The 11,916-nt window shown below is 45.1% G+C and overlaps 1 long non-coding RNA gene across 1 annotated transcript; it reads right to left on the bottom strand.

Annotated features, from left to right (window-relative positions):
* Nucleotides 1-290: 290 nt before the first annotated feature.
* On the bottom strand, nucleotides 291-2,515 carry LOC119945239. Its single transcript, XR_005456156.1, has 4 exons — nucleotides 2,491-2,515; nucleotides 1,702-1,785; nucleotides 939-1,071; nucleotides 291-537 (listed from the first exon to the last, which is right to left on the bottom strand). It is a non-coding gene; the product is annotated as an uncharacterized LOC119945239 (long non-coding RNA).
* Nucleotides 2,516-11,916: the final 9,401 nt, after the last annotated feature.

Here is an 11,916-nt window from a genome sequence, read left to right as displayed (position 1 = left end):
GATTTTAGGGAGCTCACACCTGATGGTGTTAATTTTCTTAAAAAATAGTTGGTCAGGTCACTGGGGGCAAGGGATGGCAGAGGTGGGGGGACAAGGGGCCTGAGGAAGGAGTTAAATATCTGGAATAACTGGTGAGGGTGATGGGCACAGTCACTGGGGGCAAGGGATGGCAGAGGTGGGGGGACAAGGGGCCTGAGGAGGGAGTTAAATATCTGGAATAACTGGTGAGGGTGATGGGCACGGTTTTGATAAGGGAAGAGAAATAGTCTTAATATTAAACTGACCGCTTTCTCCACAGGACTCCAAATGTAACGCTGGATGCCTTTTTGACATTATGCCAAACTCAGTTGGCCCTCTACTGCTTCACCTGATCGTGACGACTGTCTTTGTTCTTCTGTAGACTCCCGACAGAATCTTCTCTCCAACTGATGTTCCGTTTGATAAGCGGTGAGGCTTAGTGGGTAAAGCCAGAAGGTCCTGGGTTCTAATCCCAGCTCTGCCACTTGTCTGCTGTACTAAGTGCCTCAGTGACCTCATCTGCAAAATGGAGATTAAGACTGTGAGCCTCATGTGGAAGGGGGAGTGGGCCCACCCTGATAAGCTTGTATCTACCACAGTGCTTGGTACGTAGCAAGCATTTAACAAGTTCCTTAATTATCACACAACCCAGGTAATGGCTAGCTCAGCCACGGACGTAACTCATCTCTACCCCAGCACTTAGCACCTAGAGTTCAACAAATTCCTTAATTATTATTATTACCCAACCCAGCTACCAGATAGACAACCGGTGAATGTGGCCTATTGGAAAGGGGACAACCATCCAAGTCAGAAGACAGAGATTCTGATTCCGACTATGTCCCTTTCCTCCCGGGGAACCCTGGATGACGTTTGTTTCCTCATCTATGCCTCAGTTCTCCCTTCCGCAACAAGGAACTTACCGCCACAGTTCCCCCTCCGATCTCGGTCAACGCTGCGAGTCAGCCGGCGGGAGTGAGACAGGCCCTCGAATCTTCCACGGTTCTGGACGTTGAGCTGGGGAACAACCGCCTCGATTACAACAATGATGATATTCTAAATGACAAGAGTATCATGATGAGCGATCTATTCATCGAGCGTATTCATTGCATTCATTACTGCATGCAAAGCACTGTACTAAGTCCGCGGGAGAGAACACTAAACATATACATTCCCTGCCCACCACAAGCTGTTGGTCCATTAATATGAAGAAATACATGAATTATAAATACATACCTATGTGCCGTGTGACTTTATTACATGCTGCATTAAGTATTAGTGCTAAGTGCTTGGGAGAGTATAATACCAAATTAGCAGTCACGTTCCCTGCCCGTAATGAACTTAATGTCTAGAGGGGGAGACAGACGTGAATACGAATAAATGAGCCATTTATAAGACCTGATTTCTGGATACAAGCCTAAAGTCTTTGGGATTGACAGTGGGGTGAATACCATCATCATCATCATCAATCGTATTTATTGAGCGCTTAGTGTGTGCAGAGCACTGTACTAAGCGCTTGGGAAGTACCATGCTCCCAAACACTCAGTACACAGCTCCACAAAGGGCAGGTGCTAGTTTGAGACCACTGAATTACCCGTGTCCTTCCCAAAGCCTTGCCCTCTCGGACCAACTCAGAGAGGAGAGTCTTTCCGCTGACAGCCAGCCATCCCGGGCCCGGATAAATACCGATACTTGCTGAGGAGGCCGGTGGCTACCGATCGGATCTTCCGGTCCCTCTGTGTGATGTCCCGAGGAGGCCACTACAGACTGCTTGAAGATAAGGGAGATTTTCTGATCCAATTATTTGATTAAGATCTAATTATACGGAAACCAAAGGCAAGCAAGTTACCCTGCGATTTTACATGGGTACAGCCACGGTAAAAGATGGGACATGTCATAAAGTTCCCCCCTCCCCAGGGAACCCAGCATGTCTCCCTGCTGGGCTTTTAAATCCTGCACGCAGGGTGGTCGCTGGCAAACCCACCCTGTGCTTAGTATAGTGTCTGGCACATAGTAAGCGCTTAGCAAATACCATAATCATTATCAAGTCCTCAGATCCATCTCATTCTCTCAATCGTATTTATTGAGCACTTACTGTGTGCAAAGCACTGCACTAAGCTCTTGGGAGATTAGAATACAACAACAAACACACCTACCCTGCCCATAGTGAGCTCCCAGTTGCTTCTTGGGTTCTCGGTGAAATTTTGGTTTTGTATATACTATATGCAAGGCAATATACTAAGATACAAATTAATCCGGTTGGACAGGATCCATGCCCCATGTGGGGCTCACAGTCTTAATCCCCATTTTACAAATGTCCTAAATGAGGCACAAAGAAGTGAAGCAACAAAGTGCTCAGCTGATGGTATTTACTGAACAATTACCACGCGCAAAGCCACGCTGAGCACTGCATTAAGCGCCAGCGTAGATACAGAATTATTGTTGAAAATGGTCGCTGACCCACACCAGACTTACTGTCCAAGTAGGAGGGAGAACAGTATCGTAACTCCATTCTGGAGAGGAAGAAATGGAAAAGTAAAATGACTTCCCCAAGGCACTCGGCAGGCGGAGGCTGGAATTGGAACCCGGATCCTGCGGCTCCCAAGCCAGGGCTCTTTCCGCTCGGCCGCACCACTTCCTTAGTTGTACCGAGTCTCTGGAACGGGAGAAAAAAAAAATCAGCGGAGCTAAAAAGACGTCAACACTCCCCCCCCCCTCACCCCAGCAGATTTGATCCTCACCCATCTCGCCTAGGTAGAACTGTCGCTACGTTAACAATAGCAATAATTGGTTAATTTACCTGTCGACCTCATTAATTCTGAAGGAACGGAGCACTACAGGCAGAGGGATGTTAATTAAGATTTTTCTGCAGGATTGCAAATCCCGAAGCGTGATTCATCCTCTCCTTCACGGAGAAGTCGTCGGGCTGCGATCTCTTGGATGCGATGATCGATGCTAGATTTGCATACAAAGGGAAAGAGAGTCGACGTGCTACAGACAACAGACGTCCATTTGCTCTTGAGTGACTGAACAATCCGCCACGTCATCAAATCCTTGAAGACATGAAATGTAGCTTCTATTCTACCAGGCTCTCCCCAGGGCTCGATAAATTGTGGTGTTCATTCTTTCATTCGTAATTATTGCGTGCCTAATGTGTGCAGAGCACTGTACTACGTGCTTGGGATCAATAAATTGTTGTGTTCATTCATTCTTTCATTCGTAATTACTGAGTGCCTAACGTGTGCAGAGCACCATACTAAGCACTTGGAAGAGTACAAAAGAATAGAACAGTGCTTTGCACATAGTAAGCGCTTAATAAATGCTATCATTAACAATAAACGGACAAGTTCCCTGCCCACAATGAGTTTACATTCTAGAGAGAGCTATAGGAGCACTGATACAGTTCTTTGCACACAATAAGTGCTCAATGAATGGTATTTACTGAGTTCTCTAGACTAGAACCTCCTTGTGAGCAGGGACTGTGTCTGCCGTTTCCGTTGTAGCGTCATCCCCCAAGTGCTTTAAGCGCTTACTATGATTCAGGCACTGTACTAAAGCGTTGGAGTGGATACAAGCAAATTGGGTTCAACACGTTCCCTGTTCCACATATAGGGCTCACAGTCACAATTCCCATTTTACAGCTGGGGTAACTGAGGCAGAGAAGTTGAGTGACTTTTCCAAAGTCACACAACAGACAGGTGGTGGAGCTGGGATTAGAACCCACGACCTGGGGACTCCTAGGCCTGTGTTGTAACAATTAGCCATTTAGCTTCTAGTCTTGGCTCTGTTACCTGTCTGCTCTGGGGCCTTGGGCAAGTCGCTTCACTTCTCTGTTCCTCAGTTCCCTCATCTAGACTGTGAGCCCGTTGTAGGGTAGGAACTGCTTCTATATGTTGCCAACTTGTACTTCCCAAGCGCTTAGTACAGTGCTCTACACACAGTAAGCGCTCAATAAATACGATTGAGTGAGTGAATGAATGAACCTGTAAAATGGGAATTAAGACCGTGAGCCCCTTGTGGGATAGGGACTTTGTCCAACACAATTTGCTCATATCCTCCCCAGCACTTAGCACAGTACCTGGCACATAGTAGAGAAGCAGAGTCGAGAAGCAGCGTGGCTCAGTGGAAAGAACCCGGGCTTTGGAGTCAGAGGTCATGGGTTCAAATCCCAGCTCCACCACTTGTCAGCTGTGTGACTTTGGGCAAGTCACTTAACTTCTCTGTGCCTAGTCACCTCATCTGTAAAAATGGGAATTAAAACTGTGAGCCCTCCGTGGGACAACCTGATCACCTTGTAACCTCCCCAGCGCTTAGAACAGTGCTTTGCACATAGTAAACGCTTAATAAATGCCATCATTATTATTATTATTATACTAAGCACTTTAACAAATACCATAAAAAAATAGAGGGAGCAGGGGAGGATAGGAGAACAGTCATTTTGCTTCTCTGTGCCTCCGTTTCCTCATATGTAGAATGGGGATGAAATATCTCTTCCCCCTTCCATTTTGAACCATGGGCCAGGGTATTTTTCTGACTTGAATGTCTGATTCATTCATTCAATCGTATTTGTTATGCACTTACTGTGTGCAGAACACTGCACTACGTGCTTGGCAAAGAACAATATAACAATAAACAGTGACAATCCCTGTCTACGACAAGCTCATAGTCTATCATCAGGACCCTTGATGGATGGTAAACCCTCAAGATGTCCCACTGTTATTACCGTTAATATTCTCTGCCGTGACTTTCTTTTCTCCTGAGGCTGCATGCTTCCCCAAATACATTTTTAACAGACCATTTGCATTTTCTGAAAGCAGAGCAGGGAAACCAGGTCCAATGATTCTTATTTTGGATTTCTGTCCTTTTGAGGGATTGTTTTCTGGTTCAATTTCACTTAGTTATGGAGCCCTGATTTTCATCGTCTTGCAAATACTACCTCTAGACAGTAAAGCTCATTGTGGGCAGGGGAACTGTCTTCCAACTCTGGCATATTGTACTCTCTGAAGTGTTCTGTATATATGTATATATGTTTGTACGTATTTATTACTCTACTTATTTATTTATTTATTTTAGTTGTACATATCTATTTTATTTATTTTATTTTGTTAGTATGTTTGGTTTTGTTCTCTGTCTCCCCCATTTAGACTGTGAGCCCACTGTTGGGTAGGGACTGTCTCTATATGCTGCCAACTTGTACTTCCCAAGCGCTTAGTACAGTGCTCTGCACACAGTAAGCACTCAATAAATACGATTAATGATGATGATGATGATGCTGTGCACACAAAAAGCTCTCAATAAATACGATTGACTAATTAATGACAGGAATGAAATTCACTTTAAGCTTATATTTTTCATGCCCCCTTAGTCCTTTAACTACTGGCAAGAAATGAAAAAAACAAGAACTGTCAATATGTTACAGTTCTGGGATTCAGTAAATTTTTCATTTCTCTATTTTTACATTAAAAAAAATTGATGTTGAGGGATCTCTCTTGCCCACTCGCAACACCAAATCACCTTTCTCTGACCCCTTTCACCTCTGCCCCTGAATCTTCGGAACCCATCCTCCAGTCAAACTTGAAAATATTTTTTTCCACATTTGCGGAGGGGTGGGAAGAAGTGATTCCATTTTCCAGCAGACTGTCAGGTGACATGTCAGCAATTCTGAGAGTTTAAATTGCATCTCTCAGGGAAATTTGTTTACAACAGTGAAATTCCTGTGAGTCAGGGCTTTCGGCGGTGAAGTAATTATCCGTCAATGATGGGACGATGGAGGGGTATGGCGTGCCGATGGTGGGTAGGATGGGGAAGGAGGGGAAAAGAGGGGCATCAAATTGACGGCCTACATCCTCAGTTCACCTCATCTGTGTTGGCTCCTCAAATGCCACCACCTCCAGGAGGCCTTCCCTGATCAATTCCAACCCAGCCAGTATGACATACGATCGCATCGATGCTCCTGAGGCAGTTAATAATTCATCTACCTACACCTTTGCTCTTACCAAATGTAGGTCTATTCTGCCTCCTGCTCCCGCTGAATGTAATGATCATAAGAAGAATAATTATGGTAATCGGTAAGTGTCAAGCACTGTTCTAAGCGCTGGGGCAGATCCAAATTGATCAGGTTGGATACAGTCCCTGTCCCACGTGAGGTTCACGGTCTGAGACAGAGAGAATAGGGACTGCATCCCCATTTTAAAGTTGAGGAAACTGAGTCCCAGAGAAGTGAAGTGACTCACCCAAGGTCTCGAAGCCAGCAAGTGGCAATGCCGGGATCAGAACGCAGGTGATCTAACTCCCAGGCCCGGCTTCTTTCCTCTATGCCATGCTGTTTCCACGTACACAGTGGAGACTTGCCTTATGTAGTTCATCATACTTTAACCTACCATGGAAGACAAAGAGCACAGTTATTACTTCTACCACCCTCCTGACTTAAACTTGTACCGATAGCAGGCTTTTGCAGGCCCCATAAAGTGCACCGTACACAGGAAGGTATTTCAGTACATCCGACGAACGCATATTGCATTTCCTCCACCCAGTGAGAGTTAAACATTTGCTTGTGCTGGCTCACTTATTCCATAAGTGCTTAGTAATTGTTATAATTGCTTAGTGATTGTTGGGAATGAAGAGAGACAGAAGACAAAGAGAGGAGAGAAATGGACAGGTGAAATGAAAGAAAGTGGGAGGAGAGAGAGAGAGGAGAGAGAGAGGAGAGAGAGGGAGAGAGAGGGAGGGGGAGAGGGAGAGGGAGAGAGGGAAAGGGAGAGGGAGAGGGAGAGGGAGAGGGAGAGGGAGAGAGAGAGAGAGAGAGAGAGAGAGAGAGAGAGAGAGAGAGAGAGAGAGAGAGGCCAGAAAGGAGAGAACAGAAAAAGGGGAGAGAAAGAGTAGAGGAGAAATGCAGGGCATGGAGAGAGATAAAGGAAGAGAGAGGAAAGAGGCAGATAGAAAGGAGACAGAGGAGAGAGGGAGAGAAGAAAGGGAAAGAGACGGAGAGAGAAACAGAGTAAAGAGAAAGATAGAGTGAGAGTGGAAAGAGGAAAATAGACAAGAGATAGAGGCTACAAAGAAAGAAGAGACAGTAGGTGACCAAGTGAGGAGATAAAAGAGATTAGAGAGAGGAGTGAGTAGGAGACAGAGAAAGGAAAGAGAGAGGAGAGAAGGATAGGAGAAAGGGAGATGGAGAGAAAGGGGAGAGAGGGAGGGAAAATGGGGAGAGAGATACAGTGAGAGACACAGAGAGAATGGAGAGAGGGAGATAGAGAAGTGACAGGAGAGAGCAGAAGTGAGAAAAGAGACAGAGAGGAGGGAGATGAAAGATTGGGAGGCAGAGACAGGAGAGAGAAGAGAGAGAGACAGCAAGGGATATAGAGTGGAGAGAGGGAGACAGAGAAGTGCCAGAAGAGAGCAGAGAGAAGAGAGACAGAGAGGAGGGAGAGGAGAAATTGGGAGACGGAGACAGAGAGAGGAGAGAGGAGAGAGGAGAGAGAGAGACAGAGAAAGGGAGAAAGTATGAGACAGGAAAGAAAGATAGAGTAGAGGCAGAGAGGAAGAAAGAGTGAGGCTGCAATCCTGGAGGAGACTGAACCTTTCACATCACCCTGTGAATGCCTTCCCTCCAACACTGTAGTTGACCCAAAAAGAGAAAAAGCAGGTTTCCGGTTCGGTGACCTTCGTCCAGTTGAGCCGGGGGTGAGGGGTGTGCTGAATAAATTCTCGTGGGCCTGGCCCTCTCAGCCCAGAAGCGACCCCTTCGTTTGTAAATAAAAAGGAATTGGGATGCAGCTGGGACTCAGAGCGAGCCCCGAGGTCACTCAAAGAAAACTGTATCATTTAGAATCATTTTCGGCATGATGAAGCCTTTAGAAAAGAAAAAAAAAACTAGCAAAAAAAAAAAAAAATGGAACAGATTTAAATTACCCTCAAATTGCAAAGCTGCAATTTGGCCTCCTCGCCTCCTTTCTTCTTCCCCGGTTCTGACAGAGCAACCCTCCTGATAATATTTTAATAGATAGATTTCTAAGCCAGTTCTTAGCAGAAAGTCAAAAATCCACATTGTGATTCAGATACATTATCGTTTAAACCCCCGGAGCCTTTAATTATTAATCTCTTTTGGCTGAAAATCTGCTTTTTCTATTTTTTCCCCCCTTCCATTAGACGACTGAAAGGGAAACCGGATGAAAGCTGTTATTTAACAGTATATGGAATTTACACGGCGGCTTTCAAAAATTCAAGTTAAATACAACGGGTGACTGCGAAACAATCGCAAAAACAGTTTTTAGCAGACAGTTATTATATGCTAGTTCTCCATATTTTGAAGCATTCTACTGTAAGTTTCTAATACTGGTAAACAGTTGAAGAAAATAAATTTAAAATACAGTCAATTTCAGTTTCAAACTGGCAAAATACTCTGAAAAGGAGACTCCAATACTATGATCAATTCAGCAGGAGTCTTCATCCTTTTGCTCATTTGTAACCTTTGAAATTATGTGGAGGGGTCTCTCAATCAAAAGTACTTCTTGAAGGCCTACAGTGTCCTGAGGGCAAACTCTACCCTCAGGGAGTTTACCGTTTTTTTAATGGTATTTCTTATGCACTTACTATGTGCCAGACACTGTACTAAGTGCTGAAGTAGATATGAGCGAAGGCAGAACGACTAAAACACGGCCATCAGGACCTAATAGTAATAATAAAAAAGAAAATTGTGGTATTTGTTAAGGACTTGCTATGTGCCAGGCATGGTACTAAGTGTCAGACACAGATTGGGCACAATCCCTGTCCCACGTGGGGCTCACAGCTTTAATTCCCATTTTACAGATGAGAAAACTGAGGCCCCATAAAGTGAAGTGACTCCCCCAAGGTCACACAGCTGCAAAGTGGCAGAGCCGGGATTAGAACCCAGGTCCTTCCATTTCCAAGGTCTATGATCTCTCTACTAGGTCACACTCCTTCCCCTATTTATCATTATTATTAGTAGTATTATTACTATTATTATATTTATTAAGCCCCTTCTATGTGTCACGCAGAGTCCTAAGCACTGGAGTCGATATGAGTTAAGCAGTTTGGACACAGTCCCTGTCCCACGTGGGGCTCACGATCTATGTAGGAGAAAGAACAGGGGATTGAATTACCATTTTGCAGATGACAAAACTGAGGCCCACAGACATTACTTGTCTCGCCCGAGATCGCACAGTGAGCGATTGGCAGAACTGGAGTTAGAATTTAGGTCCTCTGAGAAATGGGGATTAAGACTGTGAGTCCCTTGTGAACAACCTGATTAGCTTGTATCTACTCCTGTGTGTAGTACAGTGTCTGGCACATAGTAAGTGTCCACCAAATACCATATAATAATAATAATAATAATAATAATAATGATAGCATTTATTAAGCACTTATTGTGTGCAAAGCACTGTTCTAAGCGCTGGGGAGGTTAAAAGGTGATCAGGTTGTCCCACGGGGGGCTCACAGTCTTCATCCCCATTTTACAGATGAGGTCACTGAGGCCCAGAGAAGTGAAGTGATTTGCCCCAAGTCACACAGCTGGCAATTGGAAGAGCATGGATTTGAACCCATGACCGCGGACTCCAAAGCCCAGGCTCTTTCCACTGAGCCATGCTTCCCATATAATAATAATAATGCTGATGTTGTTGATGATGATAATAATAATGATAAGATTGGGAAACAGCCCTAAAAGGCCACAACTCGGTCAGTTTCGGAGTAGTGTAAATTCTCTCCCTTCGCCAAAGGGGCTTAAAACACCCCCCAGAGATGATCGGTGACCTTTTACCTCTATTCATTCGTCCCACCTTAAATACACTACTTTCGAGCGTTAGTAATGCGGACCGTAATGGGCCTGTCTTTAACAACGTTAATAATGACTTCATTAATTTTTACAAGAGGGCATTATCGATTCTATTCCCCGAGACATGTTTTATGAGGGTAGGCCCTGATTTATCAATATGGGAGGTGACAGATGTAACAGGCAACTCGTGCTGTCAGCAGCTTTCTAAACGCGGAAGGTTTGAGGAGCAGGTTTCGTTCAGGAAAAGAAAGAAAAAAGAAAATCCATGAAAATTATAGATTCCGCCTGGGCCCTCGGGATCGGCACTGTGGAGTGTTTGTTTGGCTACCTATCCTACGGATGGATTCCTTCCCTCCCGAACGTTAGATGATACATCAAGAGAAGCCGCGAGGCCCGGCGGATGGAGCCCGGGCCTCGGGTTCAGAAGGACCTGGGTTCTAATCCTGACTCTGCAACTTTGCGGCTGTGCAGCCATGAGCGAGTGACATGAAGTCTCTGTGCCACAGTTACCTCATCTGCAAAACGAGGTAAAAATCTGCTAGATGGCACTCTCCCAAGAGCGTAGTCCAATGCTCCGCACACAGCGCTCAATAAATACCGCTGATTGTTTTAATGCAGGTTAAATCATTTTCTTAATCTTTTTTTGCAGTTGGAATGAAAATATTCTCCCTCCTTCCCCCCCTTTTTTTTTTGATTGATAGTTCTGCTTCTCCACTGATTGCGATCTTTGGCCTCTTAACAGGCCTAAGTTAACAACGCTGCCCACATGATTTTACATTTTGAGAGACCCTAAAGGGAGGGAGCGTGGCCTAGAGGATAGAGCTCGGCCCTGGGTGTCAGAGGACATGGGTTCTAATGCTCCGCACACAGCGCTCAATAAATACCGCTGATTGTTTTAATGCAGGTTAAATCATTTTCTTAATCTTTTTTTGCAGATGGAATGAAAATATTCCCCCTCCTGCCCCCCCTTTTTTTTTTGATTGATAGTTCTGCTTATCCACTGATTGTGATCTTTGGCCTCTTAACAGGCGTAAGTTAACAACGCTGCCCACATGATTTTACATTTTGAGAGACCCTAAAGGGAGGGAGTGTGGCCTAGAGCATAGAGCTCGGCCCTGGGTGTCAGAGGACATGGGTTCTAATCCCTGCTCCATCACTTGTCTGCTGTGACCTTGGTCAAGTCACTTCACTTTTCTGGGCCTCAGTTACCTCAACTGTTAAATGGAGATGAAGAGTGTGAGCCCAGTTAGACTTTGTGTCTAACTGGTGATCTTGGGTCTACAGCAGCACTCAGGACACTTCCTGGGATGTAGTAAGCGCTTAACAAATACCATAAAAAAAAGACTTGCACCCTTATCAGGCTGGGTCACTAACTCACTGTGCTATCTGTCCCTTAGGATTCTTTGTCCAGTAGGGCATGCCAGTGAAGACAGATGTACCATCTCAGTTCTGGGAACTGAAACATGGTACTTGGGAGGAGTTGAGGAATTATTAACAAATAATTACGGTATTTGTTAAGCCCTTACTGTGTGCCAAACACTGTTCTGAGCCCTGCGTAATCAGGTTGTCCCACGTGGGGCTCTCAGTTTTAATCCCCATTTTACAGATGAGGTAACTGAGTCACTGAGAAGTAACTTGCCCAAGGTCACATAGCAGACAAGTGGCAGAGCTGGGATTAGAATCCATGTCCTCTGACTCCCAAAGCCGTGCTCTTTCCACTAGACCACACTGCTTCTTGTGAGAAGCCACCTGGCCAAGTGTACAGCGCTTAGTACAGTGCTCTGCACACAGTAAGCGCTCAATAAATACGATTGATGATGATGATGATGACAGAGAGCCCAGGAGCCGGGCAGAGAGCCCAGGCCAGACTTTTTGGGGCCCATTTCAATCAATCAATCAATTGCATTTGTTGAGCACCTATGTGCAGAGCATTGGACTAAGCGCTTGGGAGAGTACGATACAACAGAGTTGGCAAACACGCTCCCATCCCACAACAAGCTTACAGTGTCGAAGGGGAGACAGACATTGATATAAATAAATAAATTAAGGAGATGGACATCTGTGCTGTGGGGCTGGGAGGGAGGAATGAATGAAGGGAGCAAGATCAG

The sequence above is a fragment of the Tachyglossus aculeatus genome, chromosome 24 (assembly GCF_015852505.1).
Source record: "Tachyglossus aculeatus isolate mTacAcu1 chromosome 24, mTacAcu1.pri, whole genome shotgun sequence".
NCBI lineage: Eukaryota > Metazoa > Chordata > Mammalia > Monotremata > Tachyglossidae > Tachyglossus > Tachyglossus aculeatus.
This window is presented reverse-complemented; position numbering and strand designations above follow the sequence as displayed.